Raw genomic sequence first — 22,040 nt, 5'->3', positions numbered from 1 at the left:
TTCCCACTTTTTTTCAAGTGTCTGTCTGATGTGAAAAATTTGATCTGTAGTTGATCTGTTACGTTTAAATCCACATTGATAATCACCTATAATTTCATTAGCATATGGGGTTAGTCTTGTTAAAAGAATGTTAGACAATATTTTGTATGTTGTTGAGAGTAGAGAAATTCCACGGTAATTATTGCAGTTCATTTTATCACCTTTTTTAAACACAGGAACAATTATGGATTCTTTCCACTGTTGAGGGATTTCTTCTTTATTCCATATTAAACAAATTAATTTATGAATTTGACATATTAATGAATTTCCACCATATTTAATTAACTCAGCTGGTATTAGATCAATGCCAGGTGCTTTGTTATTTTTTAGCCTTTTAATAGCATCTTTAACTTCAGTCAAGTTAGGTTCTGGAACTAAAGGTTCTGCTGTGTGGACTTCATTTACTTCTGATTTATCTCCTACATGGACATTTAAAAGGTCATTAAAGTAGTTCTTCCATCTATTTAGAATATCGCTTGGGTCAGCTAGAAAATCACCGTCTTTATCTTTCATCAAGTTTACTTTAGGTTGCCACCCCTTTCTAAATTCATTTACACCTTTATATAAATCTCTGATATTTTTATTTTTGCAGTTTGTTTCAATTTCGTTAATTTTGCTTTTCAAGTAATCTCTTTTTTTACTTCTAAACGTGCGGTTAACTTCTCGCTTTATTGTATTATAATTGCTTAGATTTGTATCATCCGAGTTATTTAACCACCTAAGTCTAGCCTGATTTCTTATTTCTATTAGATTATGACATTCATTATCAAACCATGGCTTACTTTTTCTTGGTTTATGGTATCCTATAGTTTCTTTAGCTGCTGATTCTATTGTATTACGTATGTGCTCCCAATTCTTATTTACGTCTGTTTCATTTATATTTTCATCATCATTTAAATCCTGCAAAACCTCAAATCTATTTGACAGTTTAATTTGGTAATCTTTCTTAATTCTTTCATCAGCAAACTTTCCTGTATCAAATTTTATAACTTTTAGATTTTGTTGCTTATGATTTATCACTGAGAGTCTTTCTCTTAATTTAGCAATTACTAAATAATGGTCACTGGCACAGTCAGCACCTCTATGTGTACGAACGTCAATTATACTAGTATGCCTTCTCTTATCAATTAGAATATGGTCTATCTGATTATGAGTTTTACCATCTGGAGAAGACCAGGTATATTTATGGATATCTTTATGTTTAAAAGTGGTACTTTTCACAATTAAATTCTTTGAGGTTGCAAAAGTAATCAATCTTATACCATTATCATTACTTAATTCATGAAGACTTTCTTTACCAATCGTGGGTTTAAATGTCTCTTCTTTGCCAATCTGTGCATTACAGTCACCTAACAGAATTTTCATATCATACTGAGAAAATTTATCAAAGACCTGTTCTAACTCTGTATAAAAATCATCTTTAGTATTATCATCTTTATCTTCCGTTGGTGCATGTATGTTTATTAAAATAATTTTACACCACCTACCCTGTAAAACTGCATATGATATCCTATCATTAATAAATTCTATTGTTTTAAGAGCCGAGATAATTCTATTATTTATGAAAAATCCTGTTCCAAAATTATGATTTTCAGTACCACCATAGAAAAAAGTATAATTTTTAGTTTTACAATTCCCTTCTCCTGGCCACCTAACTTCCTGGACAGCTACTACATCTAATTTATACTTCACTATCTCATTAACTGTACACTGAAATGCCCCAGGCCGGTAAAGGCTCAGAACATTCCAGGTGCCTAATTTAATATCCTTATTCCTAACGTAGATCTTATCCTTAGTCCAGGGACCTCCCAAAGTAGTCCCCACCCGGAGATCCGAACGGGGGACTATTTTACCTCCGGAATATTTTACCTTGGGAACATCCATGGCCTTATATTTCTGTTTCTTGACATGTCTTTTTACAGTGCAGAGTTGTCAGCTCTACGCCTAACCTCCGATATGAATGGAGGAACTACTACACAAGACAAACACAAACATATTAGACAGCACAATTACTACACAAGACGAACACAAACACATTAGACAGCATAACTACTACACAAGACACACACAAACACATCACAACTACTACACAAGACACACACAAACACATCACAACTATAACACAATATAAACACACACACACCACAACTACTACACAATATAAAAAAAACAAACAAACAAACAAACACAAAAACACAAAAAAAAACCACACACACACACAGAGATATGTCTACCCTACCATGCGAGGACATGAGCAGATCACATACAATACGAGGACATGGCTCAACTGCAATTAGTAGTGCTCAAGAAAGACGTTTTATTGAGATGAAACACCACGCGCGTCGGCATACTAAATGGCTAAATAATAACGAAGATATGACAACTTTTCTCCATACAGGCATGTAACAGACATTACGAGGACGGTCCTCTAACTGTAGGTCATCTGTATAACCAAATGTACACCTGTGTTTTGTGTGCACAGGTCCTCGCATCGCACATAATTCTATCAACGATGCGAGGACATTGATGTCCTCGAACTGTAGATTCTGCAACAAACGAAATGAGGACCTGAGTGTATGTATGTTGCCGCAGCTGGTGCACCACAGGGGGCAGGGAGAGGGTCGGATAAGCGATGGATTTTTATGTATGCTGGTGCAGAAGTTGTCAACAGCTTGTTTTGAGTTTTCTTTTAATTCTTGAAGTTCTTATTGGGTCACAAAGTGCACGAACATGGTGATGTACAATTTGCAAGGTAATACTCATGGATCCCACTGTACTTTGGTATTTCAATGCCTACAGGGTGCCCGTCTCAAACTCAATTTCGCACCTCTCTTTGCGAGCAAAATGGGGCTCGTTGTCAAGAGCATGTTTTGTTTACAACGTGAAATCAATTCTATTTGATTTATTGTTATTTATCGTTGCTTTTCTGCCAGTTTTGGAGAAACAAATCTATGAAACGGATGAAGGAATACTCACAAAGAACACCCATGCCCTGGCCTGGATTTGAACCCAGAACCCGTGGTGTCACGCTGTAATAGCCACTCCTCCACAGAGATCGACATGACGTCAATTCAACTGTGCTTATGCAATGAGGAAATCGCACAGCTTTCGCAATTTTTGTTAAATATAATTGTTCCGTCATCACTTTCACTTAATTGTGATTTAATTGCCGCCATTTGCCCCCAAAGTAGTAAAACAACCCAAAGTTACAAAATGTATGCAAGCACTAACATCTTGAATTTACATCTGCATTGTGCAATGCCGCACTTTGTTCACTATTCTACGCGTCCGCACAAGCACATAAATCTACTAAAAACTTTGTTTACGAAACGGATGTTTATTCGCATTGAAGAATGAAGACGTCTGAGATTATATTTAGAAAGAAAGATATATTAAAATGTAGTAACACGTCCTTCCTGTTTGGCAAACTTAAGACACTTCCCCCGCTACCAACATCTTATATACAAGGCCTGTCCAGATACCCGTTGTTTACCTTCTACGTCATCATTGGTAGGTAATGAATCAATACGGCGTCGGTATTACAGTCTCAAATGTGTGCCAAATCAGTTGGAAATTAACTTACTTTCAAAGTACCAATTCGAGTATATTTGGGGAAAGTGTGACAAACAAACATTTGCGACAGTAATACTGACAATGTGTTGTGATTAATAACCTACCACCGATGACGTAGCAGGTAAACAATGAGCCTGTGGACAGACATTGTATATTAGTGTGTGTTGGTACTACCCTAAACCATTATCCAATGTGCTATATGTTCTTCCGGTTCAGAAGGATTACATACTGAATGTGAGAGGATTTTTTTTTTGTCGTAGCTGATATATTTTCTGGAAAGCCGCCCAGGTGGAGGTGAATAATTTATTGCTTTTGTGTGGGCGACTTAATGTTCACACCTAACCGCTAACTCTGGCTGGCTACATGCCATGCATTTTCACCAGCTTGTCTTCGTTTATATTTTGGTCACCCCAAACTGGGTTATGCGCGGGAATTTTTTTTTCAATCCTTCTGAAATCTCAATCAGACGTTTACAACCAGTCGCAAATGTGATAATAGGCAAATTGCCTACTCTCTCTGTTGTATGCGAGTGTGAACAGGGGTAAGGATTGCTTTATTTTACTTCGCTTTTTGTGCCACTTTTGGCTTATTTGCGAAGATGGGGATGAGTGATGACACGATGAAATTGATGAATGGACACTCACAAACATCCATGCCTAGGCCGGGATTCGAACTCGGGAACCCGAGAGGAGTATGGGAAATCACGACGAAGCTGGCAACAACATTGTCATCTGATTTTATGCCAGAAGGCTTAAATTATTATTATTTAAGTGTAATCATAAAATCTAAAACGGCAGTTGAGTAGCAATACCGTGACCAGTAGGGCATTATAGTACGTAATCTAGCTCTTTAGGTTCAACTAGAGAGACTGCTTGGACCTAATTCCGTGTCCAATAGGGCGTTCTAGTACGAAATCTAGTACCTTAGGTTCAAATAGAAATAGTACTTTCCAGTTCAGTACCTAGTTCAACGACCAGTAGGGCATTGTAGTAAGAAATATAGTTCCTTGAGTTAAAAGATATACTTTATTTCATCTAGTTCAGCTACCAATAGGGCGTTCTAGTAAGAAATTTAGTTCCTTGGGTTAAAAGAGATACATTTTTAACCTAGTTCAGCTACCAGTAGGACGTTCTAGTAAGAAATCTAGTTCCTTGGGTTAAAATATATACTTTCTTTCACCTAGTTCAGCTGCCAGTCTGGCGTTCTAGTAAGAAATCTAGTTCCTTGGGTTCAAAGAGATACTTTTTTCACCTAGTTCAGCGACAAGTAGGGTGTTCTAGTAAGAAATCTAGTTCTTTGGGTTCAAAGATATACTTTATCACCTAGTTCAGCGACCAGTAGTGCGTTCTAGTAAGAAAACAAGTTCCTTTGGTTCAAACAGAAATAAAACTTTGCAGTTCAGTATCTACTTCAGTACCAGTAGAATGTTCGAGTAAAACAAATCTAGTTTCTTGGGTTCAATTAGAGATAGTGCTTGTACAGTGAGTGTCTAGTTCAGCGGGCAGTAAGGCGTTCAAGTTAGAAATCTAGCTAAATGAGCTTAAAGGCTGAAATTCATTTCCAGTTTTGGTTCCTAGGATAATTCATTTCGTGGTCAACAGGATTTATAAATATGTTGAAAGTAATCACTGTCGCCTGGTGGATTTCACTGAAACCACTATCCGAAGAACACTTCAAACTGCCATATTTCATCTTGTTCTTGTTTTTGCCATGAGCTGTACTCCATTTCCCAAGAGCAGATGCTTGTATATGTTTCGGCAATAGAAGTTGCCTTTCGAAAAACTGGAAGGGGAATCGGTGAGAATGGGTTAAGGGGAAAACCATGCATCGATATGAGAAATATATATCAAACTGTGCTCGAACGCTCGTGGGAATTGTGAAACCAGGGCAGAGTTCAGCAAGGCTGGAATGAATAATACACAACTCCACTCGAAGTTTAGAATGTGGACTGTGCTGGGATTATTACGTTTCAAGATAAAACTATTACTCGAAGCAATTATCAATTCAGTCTCAGAAGTTAGAATTAAAGACTAAATATATCGCAGTTGCTGTCGGAATTAAAGAATAATTCTGTCTCGGTTGCTATTTTAATTGAAGAGTAATTCGGTCACAGTTACTCCTTCAATTGAAGAGTTATTCTGTTGCAATTGCTCATCCAATTGAAGAGTAATTCTGTCGCAATCGCTCATCCAATTGAAGAGTAATTCTGTCGCAGTTGTCCCTTCAAAACTGAACAGTAATTCGTTCGCAGTTACTACTTCAATTGAAGAGTTATTCTGTCGCAACCGCTCATCCAATTGAAGAGTAATTCTGTTGCAGTTTTCCCTTCAAAACTGAACAGTAATTCGTTCGCAGTTACTACTTCAATTGAAGAGTTATTCTGTCGCAATCGCTCATCCAATTGAAGAGTAATTCTGTCGCAGTTGTCCCTTCAAAACTGAACAGTAATTCGTTCGCAGTTACTACTTCAATTGAAGAGTTATTCTGTCGCAATCGCTCATCCAATTGAAGAGTAATTCTGTCGCAGTTTTCCCTTCAAAACTGAAGAGTAATTCGTTCGCAGTTACTACTTCAATTCAAGAGTTATTCTGTCGCAATCGCTCATCCAATTGAAGAGTAATTCTGTCGCAGTTTTCCCTTCAAAACTGAACAGTAATTCGTTCGCAGTTACTACTTCAATTGAAGAGTTATTCTGTCGCAATCGCTCATCCAATTGAAGAGTAATTCTGTCGCAGTTTTCCCTTCAAAACTGAAGAGTAATTCGTTCGCAGTTACTACTTCAATTGAAGAGTTATTCTGTTGCAATTGCTCATCCAATTAAAGAGTAATTCTGTCGCAATCGCTCATCGAATTGAAGACGAATTCTGTCGCAGTTGTCCCTTCAAAACTGTAGAGTAATTCGTTCGCAGTTACTACTTCAATTGAAGAGTTATTCTGTTGCAATTCCTCATCCAATTTAAGAGTAATTCTGTCGCAGTTGTCCCTTCAAAACTAAAGAGTAATTCGTTCGCAGTTACTACTTCAATTGAAGAGTTATTCTGTTGCAATTGCTCATCCAATTGAAGAGTAATTCTGTCGCAATCGCTCATCCAATTGAAGACTAATTCTGTCGCAGTTGTCCCTTCAAAACTGAAGAGTAATTCGTTCGCAGTTACTACTTCAATTGAAGAGTTATTCTGTCGCAACCGCTCGTCCAATTGAAGAGTAATTCTGTCGCAGTTGTCCCTTCAAAACTGAAGAGTAATTCGTTCGCGGTTACTACTTCAATTGAAGAGTTATTCTGTTGCAATTGCTCATCCAATTGAAGAGTAATTCTGTCGAAGTTGTCCCTTCAAAACTGAAGAGTAATTCGTTCGCAGTTACTACTTCAATTGAAGAGTTATTCTGTCGCAATTGCTCATCCAATTGAAGAGTAATTCGGTCGCAGTTGTCCCTTCAACTGAAGAGTAATTCTTTCCCAGTTGTCCAAACTGAAGAGTCATTCTACCGAATTTACGGCTTGATTTGAGGGGAAATCTTATCGCAGCGGCTGATCGAATTGAGGAAGAATACAGATGTTGCTCGAATTGAAGTCGCACTTACTACTTCAATTAAACTGATGAAGAATTCAGTCAAAGCTACTGCTCTAAATGTAAAATAAATTGGTTGCAGTTCCAGTTCGAACAGAAGAAATATTCGGCCGTAGTTGGGGGAAAGGTGTCACATAGTTTCTAATGTGACAAGTTGCAAGTCGAAGTAGACAGTTCCAAAAATGATTACTAATTTACAAATTGATAGCAATTTCCCGTAGTAAGAGTAACTTCCTTAAATAATGACAATGCAATGTTGCTACGGTCATTATAAATTCCCAAAGTAGTACCAAGTTCCCAACGTGACAGAAAATTTCCAAAAGTGGCAGAAAATCTCCCCCAGGGCCAGCAAAGTTCAAACGTAGGAGAATATATTAAAAAATAACAGCAAGATCCCAGAGTTGAAGCATATCCCCAAATTTGACGTCCAGTTTTAAAAACTCATCCCAACTCCTCACAGCATGTTTCCAATGAGACATGATTCAGAAATTATCCTATTCCTAAAATAGCAATACTGACTAGTATAGCGTTTCCTCACCATCGTATGGTTCTTGCCTCTTGAAGCTAAGCCGTGTGTCTGTCTCCAGTTTGTAACTGTCGACGAAAGCGTGCGACATAAATATCACTTCTCCTGCGGTTTCCCAGCTGGAGAAATATTCACAGGAGCAGATGCGGGTGAAGCTACAAGGAAACCGAGCATCAGCTTTCCTCGGGGAGCGTGATGAATAGCTTCATTTCAACGAACGCAAAATCGATGAGGCAGCTGTGGCGCCCAACATGGGGTTACCTTGCTCATCTGTCCTGAGAAGACGTTTCAAAGGCGATTGTTTGTACATTGTAATTGTACAGGTCTTCTTCCACGTGCTCTAGCTCCTCAAAATAATAATTAGGGTTCTCTGCAGTAGCCTAGAAATTATATGCCATTGCTTTTATCTGGAATGCCATGACATTGAGATTGGATCATTCTTTTGTAAGCGATAATAATAACTGGTTGTAATTGTATATTTCATGATTTAACCCAGTAGAGGTTAGTCACTTTAAATTTGAGAGAAAAGCAGTACTGCATGGGGTTTCTACAGGAGAATAGCTTAGAACTTTACCCTGAACCATGTTGCAAACGTCAATGCCATACAAGTAATGAGCTCAGCTCACTACTGGTCTAGTTACTCTATTCTCTCTCAGAGTCTTACTCTACGATATTTTAATAATGTTATTTAGAGTTGCTTTTCGGCCACTTTTGATTATTCGTGACGATAAGAAAGATGAAATTGACCCGGGACCCCTGGCGCCTTAGCGCGCTGTGATAACCGTTCCGCCACAGAGATTGGTTGGAGAGCTTTATTTCGATATAATAAATTACCCTACGTTTACAGCCAGGCCTCCCCGATCGATAGTGGTTCGGATTCCACTTTAAAAACTGTAGGTCCAGTCCCGATTAGCCTTACTATGCACAAAGTGGACTTTAAAAAACACCAAACACCTACGTGTACAGCCAGGTTGAAAATGCTATATACTAAAGCATGAACGTAAGTGAATAGATTTTTTGGGGGGTAACGAACTGGGGTAAGTTGTGTCGAAGGTTCTGACTTTCGACAGCTAAAGTCACTTTCATTACCAGGGACTGTGGTGACTACTTACTCTTGGGTTAATGACAAGGTGATGAGACATAACTAATATTAAAATCATATCCAGTTATTTCTAATTAAAGTCACTGACCTAAGTAAAATAAAAATGTACAATGTCTATTCCTGCAGCACAAACTTTTACACTCTTAACGAAGAAGGATTAATATTCAATATCCAATTGATCAGAAGATTCAGTCCTATAATCAACACTTATCTCAGCAACATAATCTTTTAATGGTAACAGTACAATAAGTCGGAGACGGATTTCTTAAAATTTACAGGAGAAAAGACGAGAAAGTACTTACGGAATTGTGTTCTTGAGGACTTTCTGAAGCCGGAGATATTTTTTTTTATAATCGTGCTACGTATTTTGCCTGTAAATAAGGTATTTTTCGTCAATCATGCATCTCCGTTGTGCGATAGCTCGTGCCGCCATTACCGTCGACTACGTGAATCAAATGTTCCGTGCGTTTGGTTATGTAACCCCCTCACAGTGTAGCAACCACGTGGAAGTTTGACAAGATGACGTGTGAGCGGTTTTTTTTTTCAATAAAAGGTAAGACTCTAGTTTACGTCCTTTTCCTAAGGAATACGTGTCATATATCGTTGGAAAGCTTATTTTATAAGGAATTCAACAACGTAAATCCCAAAGCGAGCAAAAATTTCCTGAAGGAGTTAATCGAGAAAAACCGATGTTGTCCGGATATGCGCAATTGAACGTACTGAGGTATCTTTTAGATGATGAAGCACATGTTTAGGGGTGAAATGAGTGCTAATGGAACCTAACCTAACAGGCCTAACCTAACCTCGTAGGCATACCTCGACCCCGTGAATGGATAGTGGGGCTATCGTGAACAGAAAGTGTAAAAACAAAAAGGTACTTACCCGAAGAGATGCTGGGTGCTGCACCACGATCGCGCACCGCGAACGCAAAGAAGCAATCACCATGCAGATAAGGACGTAAAGTAGAGTCTAGCCTCAATTTTCGCTTAAAAACCTTTTGTGAATAATTTGTGCGGCATTTATCGGTTCATAAGTTTGGAAACACTGCACATCAGCTGACGATACTGCATATCAGCTGACGATACACAACGTGAGTCAAGATTTGCCCGCCGAATTAGCAACGACCAATAAATGATTATAATGTTAAAAGTAACGTGTTTTTCATGGAAAAAAGTTATGGCCAGCTTGAAAAATCTTCCGCTATGCATATGAGGTAAGTAGCAATGATTTTTATTTGAAAAGAACCGAGTTTTATGTGTCTCCGGCTTATACTACTGTTACCCTTTTAATTATATCAAATAATCGTTTTTGGAAACTGCAAAACACTTTTTAATAGCCATATGGTTACATATCAATAAATTTTACATACAGAATTGCATGGTTTTATCAGCAAGAATTATGAAGGCATAAAAGAAGAAGAAAATGTACATAATGCTCAATTGGCAGTTTCAGTCCATAATTGTGTTTCTTATTACAAGACAGTATTTCGATTGGGGAACGAGATACATATTAAATTATTTGATAAGATTAGGTTCGTCTCAGTGAGATCGGTAAACATGTTTAAGCAAAATATAAAAAATAATGTCCTCTTGCAAACATTAGTGACTCTCTCTCTCTCTCTCTCTTTCTATCTATATATATATCTTTCCTTCTCAACGTAGAATATGACGTAGGGAAGAGTTATAACCAAGTTTGCCCATCAAATAACCCAGGAGAGAAGTAACTTCTTAGGCAAAAGGATTGCGTCGACAGGACAAAGTTTGCTCACCGAGTGGATGGGCTAATATAACCACCTGCTGGTCTGAGTTGATTGACTTCCATAACAAAAGTTTTTCCCGCCGCTTGAATGGATTCTGTACGAACGAATTACATACCTAGCGCCTCTCATAAACCACCAGGGTTGAGAGAGGCTGTGAGGAGAATTAAATCCGAGTAGACTGATTGAATTTTTGCTCATCTGAAGAGAAAATTGCTAGAAGATTTTATTATTTTCTTCTTTGCTTGATGAAACCAATTGTGATACTCTACTCTCGGAAAGTCGTTCTTAAGTTTCCTTCGGGATTTAAACCAGGTTTGCAAACTCTTACGTTCTATTATACTTCCTGAAGCGAATCTCGGTCGTTTTCGCGCCGAACACTATGACGTAACGTACGAAGCAACCAATTGGTTTTCTCCCTCTGACGTAATGCTGCCGATGTGTGTGTTGTGTTCCAATCCGATTAGCTCTCCCACGCGCATGCGCACTGTAGGCACAATGCTTTGGCGCGAAAGTGCAAAGCAAGAAAGATTCGTTATAGCAGTTGGAAGCAAGCACTACAAATTTGCTGAAATGTAAAGAATGTTTCCACATATGTTCTCAGAAACGCTCCAAGGCATTTTCATTCCCGGAAGGCATAGAAATTTGCAATAATTCACTTTAAAAACTTGACTTCTCACAGGAATTGTGAAGTACATCTAAGTAAGGTCATTCTAATCCGTAGAATCTATTTTCCAAAGGTGAATACGTCACAGGATGAAGTTTCTATGGTTTCGGGAACGAGTTTCCAGAACAAAGACATTAGATTTCATAATCTCAGATGCTAGGAATCCTTATAGTGGATATCACAATGCTGAAGTAGCGAGATGGCCAAAGTAGATACAAAGGCACGAGGTCTGGCCAGGTGAGTCTTCTTCGTGTAGGCTCTAACCCTCTTGCCAATTGAAATAGTCTACATGGGAAATTTTAAAAGTAACGACAATACGACGAGGAATCGTGTACAGTGGGATTTAAATTCACACAGAGAAATCAAATGGAAGAGAATAGGAAACAGAAATCAAAGAAAGAAAATCAGGGAAAGTGAAAAATATACAGAGGAGAGAAAAGACTGGGAGAAGAAAGAAAGGGAATGAGTGAGCGACAGAAAGCGAGAAACAAAGAAATGGACGGAATGGGAGAGAAACTATGAAGACAATCAAAGAAAATCAGGGAAATGATAAATAAAATGTAGAAAATGGAACGACGCAGAGAGAAAGGAAGATAATGAGAGATTGATGGAAATGAAAATTTTGGGTACGTCAGCACTTGGTGTATTTGCATTTTATCGGGGCAACCCCTTTACCATAACTTAAATCAACATCTGTCTCTCAGGACTAAAACCTTTTTACCTGGGTTACAAGCTGAGGCTGTAAATGGGCGCTTAGCACATGTAAAGACAAAACACAGGACAACACGTAGCCCTATATAGGATTGTACTGACTGCAGGTCTAGACGTCTGACGGTTGTTGTCTTCTGCGAATGTAATTAGAGAGAGAGTAAGATACAGAAAGGGAAAAATTATGAGGGAAATAAGACAAAGAAATAGAAACATGATAGAATATAGAGAAAGAAAGAAAGAGTGATAGATGATAAATTAAAAAGGCAGAAAAGAACGTAGAACAAGAAATGAGACAAGAAGGATAAAAACAATAAGAGACTAGATAAAATATAAAAAGAGAGAGACAGAAGAGGGAGATGAAGACGGTCAAAAGACTTGAGAAGAAGGGAAAAAGATAAAGCAAGAAGAAAATGGGATGGAAGGAGATGAAGAGAAACTGGATAAGAGGGAAATTGTAAGAGAGCATAGGAAGAAAGAATGATTGCAAGAGAGAAAATGAAGTAATACTCGGGCGATGGTTCTAGGTTTCTCACACACTTTCAGAATCTCAAGAGTCATCCGGCATAGAAGTTTGAAAAGATAATGTGTCCACATCCATTTGCTCTCGTCGACCTCGGTGACGTACTGTCTAGTACAGCGCGTTATGACGTTAAGGGTATCGGGTTAGAATCTCGGCCTGGGAATGGATGTTCCTTGTGCGTCTCTTCATCAATTTCGTCATATCCGCGATTAGTAAATGCATTAGCCCCTTTTCCACAAAGAAAATTGCAAATGATGATTCTTTAGTTCAAAGAAGGGACATTTGTTCATCTCCCGTTAGTTTTTCGATTGCATAGAACCAGAGGGGGGCTGATGGAGCTAAAGCCCCTTCTAAAATTTAAAGAAATAACATTTTTCAAGTGAATGCAGTGGAGAATTTTGGAAAAGGTAAATGCAAACCCACTTAAAATGACCCCAGATTGTCATTTATGAGAGTAGAAAGTTCGAAATGTACAAAATATCTTATTGTGCATACTGTCTCCTTAGAAAACAGCTATGTACAGTCACTTTCAATAAAAATGTTACACCTATATCCTGAAATACTAGTCTCGCTGCAAGGCGTTATGCGTGTTGCCTAACTTTATGACCATAAGGGGATTTTAATAAGAAATTTTTAACGGCATATTCTATCACCGCCGTAGAGTTAGGCAACACACATAACGCCTTGCAGTGAGCAAGTATGTCAGGATCTAGGTGTCCCATTTTTATTGCCGGTGACTGTACTATCCACCTTTACAATTCCAGCCCATCCCGAAAAAAATCCCTTTTGTCATAAAAATGTCCCCCTCTTGGGAGAAAATTTCCCTTTTGTGATACAAAATGTCCCTCTGTTGGGTGAAAATTTCCCTTTTGGCGTGTAAAAATGTCCTCTATCGTCGAAATTTATATCCTGTGAGGCAATATTTTGCCATTTGTACCACGCATGTTATGAGGAAAAGATTTCCTATTGCGAGGGAGAAAAACCTTTCCATCTTGAGTCAAAAATCCATCTAACGAGGTTATGTTTAGTGAGACACTAATTTCCCAATTATCAAGCAAAAATTGGCCTCTGACAATACCTCTCGCTAGAATACGTTTCCAACTAACGAAGCAGAAATTTCCCCCTATTGAGGCTACAGTGACATTAGCCTACCCTAACATTTCCGCATATGAAGGCCTTTGGTATTGACAATATTTTTTTCCTATTACAAATCATAATTTTCTTTCTTGGCTAAAATATTCTCATGGTGAGTAAGAATTTCCCTGGAGCAAGACAGGAGTGTAAGGGAGTTTCCCATCTGGAAATCCTAAATGTAAGAGTGTCCAAAGGCAACAATGAATGGGAATACATTTCTTACATGACGCAACAATCCATCCATCCCTATATGCACCAATAAAGAAATACGAAGTCCGGAAGAGAATTTACAAAACCCACTTGGAAATCACAACTGTTTGCGTGGTTGAGGGTGACAGTCAATAGCCGTGCGTTTCTACCACAAAAGGGAAACTTAAATGAACATCAGTACATTTGACACTGCGTGGAAATGTAAAAAAATACGATTGTCCCTTTTCCTGGCAAAAAAAAAAAACCGCCTATAATTATCTGATCTGATTTTGTCCCCTCTCCGGGCCTGTCCCGTTAGGGGAATCGAACCCGCGAACTCTTTATTAGAATGTGATATCCTTAGGGACTCCCGTGTTGATAAAGTTGAACTGACGCAAGCGGGAAAAAAATATAAAATGCATGACGTGTTGTCTCTTGACGTTTACGGTTAATGCTGCTTTACCCTGGAGCATCGAGACATGCCTGCCACCTAACGACAAAAGGTTGAAACTCCTGCTGACAACCTGAAGCTGTAAATAAAGCAGGCAGTGGACTGTAACACGGGCTGGCCAGCGGAGATAATTCAAGTAGACAAGCCTCTGTGGTTTATTGACTAGGTTAGCCTTACGTGCGACCTCTATATGTGCATTTTTGCTATGAAGTAGGATAGACAGATTCAGTAGGTTCGACTTTATTTATTTATTTATTTCCCTTCAACAGAGACAAATCTCCAATTACAGAAAGGTAATATCAAAATATTACATTTTCATTTACAACTTGTATGTACACACGTACACATTCTCCCTCCTTCCTCCTTTACACACACACGCACATATTCACAAACATAGACAGATAATACATAATATATATATATATATATATATATATATATATATATACATATATATATATAGACATCTTGGTGACAGATCAGGTTTACTGCTTAACTGTGACAACAGAAATTATCATATATTTTCACATTTCATCTGAGTTACACAAAACAAGTATCACAAACACTGGTACAATATATCATTACAACAAACCTCAATATGACAAATCCAATTCTCATAATAAATACATTATTAAGAGAGATACCCCTTTAACATATTCATAAATTTGGTTCGTGTCATGCCGAAATGTAAGTCCACCAAATGATTTGAGATCTTGTTATATTGAAGTGTCATTTTTTGTATTGGTGAACCTTTATACATTTCTGTTCTTGGGATTTTCTATGAGAGTAAACGTCTATTACGTAAATGACCCTGTCTTACATTAAACCATATTCTCTCTAGTCAGTGGCGGATTACCAAATAGGCCCACTAGGCACGTGCCTAGGGGCGGCAGCTCTTGGGGGCGGCAAATCTTTTTTTCCAGAATATCAAGAATAATAAAAAACAGTGTCTTACGTACACAGTGACAATTTAGACCTATGAAACCAATGTTTCAAATCAACAGTTTGCAACACTTTCGCTTCATACGAAAGAAACCTTGATGTATCGGATTTATGTGTTATCAAGAAATGTTTCGTCTGCTCTGCCTCCTTCAGGCGCCAATCAATTTGTTTTTAACCCTTGCTGTGGCTTTTATCGCTTACAATGACAATGCAAGCCGCCCAGCCTTTGTTGGTTTGTTTTTGTAAATACATACCCCTCGATCTTCCACTAAGCTTTTGTTAATGGCCAGGCAGGAAAGAAGACTGATGGTTTGAAACTCGCATCTTTAACAATGCCAGTCTTAAAAAAAATAAACACATAAACACTGCTGATAAGTAAGTGAGTGAGTGCAGCTTTCGCGTGGACGCAACTAGTTTTTGTGTTACTGTATTCTCTGGCTGGTGCATTCAGTTTGTTGCTAGTGCGTTTGCGATTTGGTGGGTTTTTTTTTTTGTTTTTTTATGCAGCAGGCAGCATGAAGCGAACGAAGTTAAGTGGGGCGGCTTATCGTAAACTTACAAACGAAAAGCGTGAAAGAGAAGCAACCTTACAGAAAAAGCTTGGTACAGTGGACACGTCTTTTAAGCGAAAGGGACAAGTAATTTCCGAAAGCAGTTCAAAAATTGAAGTGGAAGCGGCTACATCGAGTGAACTCTGTGAAACGCAAAATGTCGAAAATATTGTGGGTATAGTGGAGGAAGAAAGTGCACCTGAGGTGGTGTCCCCTCAGTTCGTAGGAGTTCCTGATTGTGACAGTGAGAGTGCAAATTTCGTTAGTGACGATCCTGCCGAGTGGTGTCTGAATGAGTCTACAATTGACATTCTTCTAAGACGAGGAATTAATCAGAATGCTGAAAACGATTTTTCTAAATTGCAAAGACCCATAGCAGGTAAGACAAGATTTTTAAATAATAGTGTTTTTTGTGTACTGCTGTAACAAACTGTTCAGCTGAACGTTAGTTTTCGGCCCTAAAAAGACTGAAGACTTATCTCCGTTCAACCATGTGTAATAAAAGACTGAACGAGTTATCTATTCTCCACATCGAAGCAGACATCTTGACTGATGGACACATCAACTTTGAAGAACTTATACACGAGTTTGCAGCAACCAAAGTGAGGCGGAAGCGGCTTCATTTATGACTGGTGAATGGTGAATTTAATTTCTCAATACATTACATAATTTTAGGTATAGCACATACAGAAAATTAATTGTTTGTTATTGATTTTTATCATTTGTTTTTCATTTCACTATGCTCACTAATTTTTATATTAGCCTGTAAAAATACTGCAAATAAGTTACTGCTTTTCTTTTGAGAAGGGCGCACATTCAGTTTGTGCCTAGGGGCGGCGAGGAAGCTTAATCCGCCACTGTCTCTAGTATAGAACTACTATCAATATGTCCATTTATTATTTTATACAGAAACATTTGTTGAGAAATTTCACGTCTATTTGACAGGCTTACAAAATCAAATTCATTTAATAAATCATTGTATGGTATTTTAAGAATTATTGGCGATATTCGATACTTCTTATAATATAAAAATCTGAGAAATTTCTTGTATACGTTCAATCATATTTTTCTGGGACTCACAGTTTGGCGCCCATACGGAACAAGCATATTCTAATTTGCTTCTAACTAAACATTTGTAGAGCATACACAAAGAGCATATATCATTTAAACTTTTAGCATTTCTTATTAGAAATCCAAGATTCCTGTAGGCATTCTGGGTAATGCAAGAAATATGCTCAGTAAAAGTCATATTATGGGTAATAATTAATCCTAGGTCTTTGATTGAATACACTCTTTTTACAAATTCGCCGTTAATAACATAATTATCATTTCGCACATTATTTCGTGCTCTAGTAAATATCATGTATGAACATTTCTTAATATTAAACTTGATATCATTCTCTACACTCCACCTATGAACCATGTTTATATCAGTCTGTAATTTCCTAGTATCCGTAATATCCCTAATTTCTCTATATATTTTAACATCATCTGCGTACACTAAACACTTTGAAAATTTGATTGTACCTGGTAAATCATTAATATAAATTGCAAAGAATAGAGGACCCAGATTTGAACCTTGTGGAACCCCAGATTTAACATCATAAACAAAAGACTTCGCTTGTTTATAAGTTACATATTGTTTTCGATTAATAATGTAAGATTTGAAAAGATTTACATATTGTGTTGAGAATCCAAAACTTGCAAGTTTTCTTAGAAGAATATTATGATTAATTCTGTCAAAAGCTTTTGCGAAATCTATATATATTGCATGTACACTAAGTCTCTCGTGGAACGCATCATGTATATCTTGGACAAAATTTATCAGATTTGTTTGCGTTGATCTACTTGGAAAGAAACCATGTTGATTGTCACTTAAGAAACATTTTACATGATTAAATATGCGATTGTATAGGATAGACTCGAATACTTTCGCCGGTGCACAGAGAATCGATATGGGCCTGTAATTTTCTATTTTTGAACTTTCACCAGATTTTAAGATGGGGCATACACGCGTTTCCTTCCAGATATCAGGGAACATTTGTGTTTTCATTATTAAGTTATAAATTCTAAGTAGAGGATACATCAATACCTCAGAGCATCCTTTCAAAATGTAAGGTGGTATTTCATCTGGGCCGCTAGATCGTTTGCCTTTTAACTGTTTTGTAGCACTTTCATATTCTTTCTGACTAACTGGCGAAATTGCTAATGTGTATGATATAATGGACTCAGCGCGTTCGTCTATTATACATGGTTCAGATGTTTCAGCATATACGGACCTAAAATATTTAGCAAAACCATCAGAAATATCTTTTGCAGATTTGAGAGAATTTTCTTCAAAATTCATTGTGCTGTTACAAGCACCATTATTACTTTTCTTATTTCTAATAAAACTCCAAAACTCTTTAGTATTTGATTTCAAATTGCTTTCCAATTCCTTTATGTAGTTGTAATAGGCACTACTTATCATTGTTTTTACCTGCTTTCTAGTTTGCCGAAACAATGACTTATATCCTATTCTAAATTTTATATTTTTTCTGTAATACTCTTTTAACTTTATCAATTTAATGATATCATTATTAAACCAACATGGGTATTTATTTGTTGTCATTCGTCTTCTTTTTGGGACTGTGGCAAGAAATACTTCATGAACTCTATTACAAAAAAAGTTAACCGCCTGATTTACATCAGTCATATTATCTAATGCAGACCAATCTACCACTCCAAGCAAATGATACATCTGCATGAAATTGGCTTTTTTAAAATTGTAAGAATAATAAGCTTCATTTGTTATTACATCAGTAGATTCCCTTATAGTTAGGTGTACAGTCAATGCAGGATGATGGTTATCTTCTTTTACAAGTGGCATTTCTTCCCTACATATGTTCACATTCTTTGGAATGTTAGTAAGAATAAGATCCAAAGTTCTATCGAGGCAATTTTTAATATTGTTTACAGAATTAAGGTTATAAAAATTCAAAAAATTTAACAAAGCTCTACAAGAGGGTCCACCTTTCTGTAACTCATAACCTGAACTGGTAATCATGGGTAAATTGAAATCTCCAATTATAAATATATTCGAACCATGAAATTCCACGAAAGAATCAAACATATTATAAAATGACAAATATTTTTCTATACCGCATGCAGGCGTAAAATACACTGTGGTAATGTAATAAATCTTATTACGTGTACTTATTTTAACAACCAATGTATCTACCTCACAATTCAAATTTATTACTTCCGATTTCAGTGATTCCTTTATTGCTATCATAACTCCCCCTCCCCTCTTATTTCCAGGTCTATCGCGACGGTACACTTTGTAATTGCCATTAAATAATTCATTACTATTTACACTCTCATGCAGCCAGGTTTCAGTAACAATTATAATATCAAAATTATTACTCAAAACATTAATATAAAATTCCATAATTTTAGTATTTAGACCACGGGCATTTTGATAATAAATACATATTTCATTTATACGACCCTCGAAAGTTACATTAATTGGGTGACGTCTTCAAGTGATTTTAATAATATGATCCCTTTTTTTCCTTAACTTAATTAATCCCGCATGGTCTACCCATAAATAAGCATAGTTTTTCTCGTATTTTATCTTCCTAGCCTGACTAAGAATGCGCTTTCGGTAAGGTGTGAGGCTTTGGTTAATATAAATGATTTCACTTCTGGTATAACCGAGATGTACAGCATTTAAGTTCCTTTTCACTTTCCTCTTCTGTATAAAGGCATCCTTGTCCATTCGCCTGACAAATTTCACAATGATTCCACTTGAAGATTGATTAGAGGGTTTGCGCAACCTGTGACAACAGTCTATCATCTCATCCTTGATTTCTATGTCCAATGCTCGCCCAATAGTTTTTACTACATCCGTCGTATTTTCATTCGGCTGTTCAGGAACACCGTATATTTCTAACGTATTGCGGCGACCATACTGATCTAATTCATCTAGTTGCTCCTGATTATCCTTCAGTTGTTTTTTTAGAGTTACATTTTCCCCTTTCAACTGTTCAATTTGTACCATACAAGTATTTATTGACTCTGCCTGCTTTTTGATCAATGATGCATTTTCGTCCAGCTTTTGATGAGCTAACTCAAGTGATTTACTTAGTTCGCGTTCACAGTTTATATTTGCTTTCTTCAAATTTTCCATTTCATGCTTTACAACTTGAAGTAGTTTATACATATCAACAATAGTTGGCACTTCCGTTTCACTTACACTTTCGTCCTGTAAACTACTACGTCTAATCTTCGCACATTCTTTGCATCTCCAAATTTGTCCCGCACTCCGCATATATTCTGCATCTTCCTCTTTCAAACGTGCACATTTCAAATGACATAGCTTCAAACAATCTGAACACTGTATTTTTGAGGAAATGTCCTTCCGAGCCACAGGTTCGTGACATTCGATGCAACTACTCATCTTATTAGATATATCGAACAATTCGATAATGACAGTTCAACTGTACTCCGCGGTTTTTTTTAACACTGAGGTGGCAACACTGTTTGTTTACATACGGGAAGTAGAAATGACAGTGACAGTATTTAACGTATTTATCGTTTCATTTACCAGATATTGAACTATTTGTTACACAAAAGTAATCTTCAGTACTTACTGCACATTCCTGCAATATCGTTTTCACCACATCGCATCAGAAATACATAAAATAATACAAAAAACACGGAGCACATTCACACCGTTGTCCTACCGATCCATCACCACAGACTACAGAAATTGGTCGAAGATCAGAGTCGTCAACTTGGATACGTCAGCACAGTGTTGGTACATGAACACCGAGTTACGCGCGTGACCACGTTGCACACTGCCTCGGGGATCTGTGGAGAAGGGGATAAATCAAGTGGGTGGAACAAAGTAGTGCGCGCTGCTGCAATCGGCTGGTTGTTGGTGCACAGATTACTTGCTTTCGTTTGCTTGTATAAGAAATTCTAGGGTCAGAGTGTGCATATATAGAGATTTCAGCTGAAGAAACACAAGTAGCCACGCGCACAGTTGCGAGTTCCACGTAGGCAGGGGTGCCCACAGGGGGTGATTATGGCGCAGCTTGCGCCATCGAAATTTTTTTGGGGGGGGATTTTTCCCTTCAATTAATATGAAATTCAACATTTATATATTTTTCCAAAATAAAAAAAAGTAAAGTGTTCCCCTGTGCTTCACACCACGCCGTGAAGGCGTATAGGGGGTGTGGGCTTAGGGCCCTACACTTTCTTGGTCTCGGCCGAGCTGGCCGGGTGATGTGATCAGCACCACGCCCATGGCCGCCTTTACCTCCCCAGAGTTTCCTCCAGGTGCCCACTTTATACGACGCTGGGTGGGCGCCGGAGCCGCTTTCCAAAATATATGTAAAAATTTTACACCTTAAATGCACCATATTTAATCTATTAGATGAAGAAAAGAAAGTGTTTAAGGGTTTTATCGAAGAGAGGGGGGATGAGAGAAATATCCACCTAGAAAATATTAGGTCTTATTTTACACGTGGGTTGGGGGGGGATTCTGAATTAAACGTTGGGGGGGGGGACAGTATCCAACTCAAGGTCTTAGATTATGGCGGATATTTTACTTAGACGGGTATTGAGCATTACATTGAGGGGGTATCCAATTTTTGGGTATTACTATTGTCTTAGACTGTTGCGAAAATCTTTTGTGGAGACTGATAATTAATTTTTTGGAGGAGGCAATATCCACTCTTCAATATCAGAAGTAAGTCTAAAATTGGCTTGGAAATTATGGTGGTATGATTGAGAAATTTAAAGGGGGAGATAGGATGCTTTTGATAAAGTGTTAAATCTTAGGTTGTCAAGGAATTTCTGTAGTGGAGAGAGAGTTCGAACATTAAATTTTGAAGACTAGCGACGTTTAGACCTGGAACGTGCCAAAAGAGAAGCTGGAAAAGACTAAATAATTATCTCGGGACCCTAAGAAAGTATTGACACCCCATTACATTAATATTCTTGAAAGCCTGCAAAGAGATGGATATAAACATTTTCTTGCTCGCTTCGCTCCCAGTTGTGTGTTGCAAGAATGCGTGTTTCTTTGGCGCTTTGCTGAGGTGAATGTGAAGTTTTATACTCTAGGTGCATTACGAGACAAGCGATATGCTCGATATTCATTAATAACATCACTTCTTAACCCTATGACGCATACCCAAAAATATTTACTACCTTACATAGGTGGGGTCTGGCAGACCCCATCAAAATATATCAGTAAAAGTAATTACAAAAACATATTTTGTCTACTACAAGATAAGGAAATCACATACTAATGTCATTTTGA

The 22,040-nt window shown here is 37.5% G+C and overlaps 1 protein-coding gene across 1 annotated transcript in view; it reads right to left on the bottom strand.

The window, feature by feature from the left end:
* Positions 1-22,040, bottom strand: part of LOC145997029 (RYamide receptor-like) — a 435,120-nt gene that overhangs the window by 201,508 nt on the left and 211,572 nt on the right. The window lies entirely within an intron of this gene.

Source organism: Lepisma saccharinum, chromosome 13, assembly GCF_977018435.1.
Source record: "Lepisma saccharinum chromosome 13, izLepSacc3.1, whole genome shotgun sequence".
In the NCBI taxonomy this organism is placed as follows: domain Eukaryota; kingdom Metazoa; phylum Arthropoda; class Insecta; order Zygentoma; family Lepismatidae; genus Lepisma; species Lepisma saccharinum.
The sequence above is the reverse complement of the archived record's forward strand: the minus strand, read 5'-3'. Positions and strand labels throughout refer to the sequence as shown.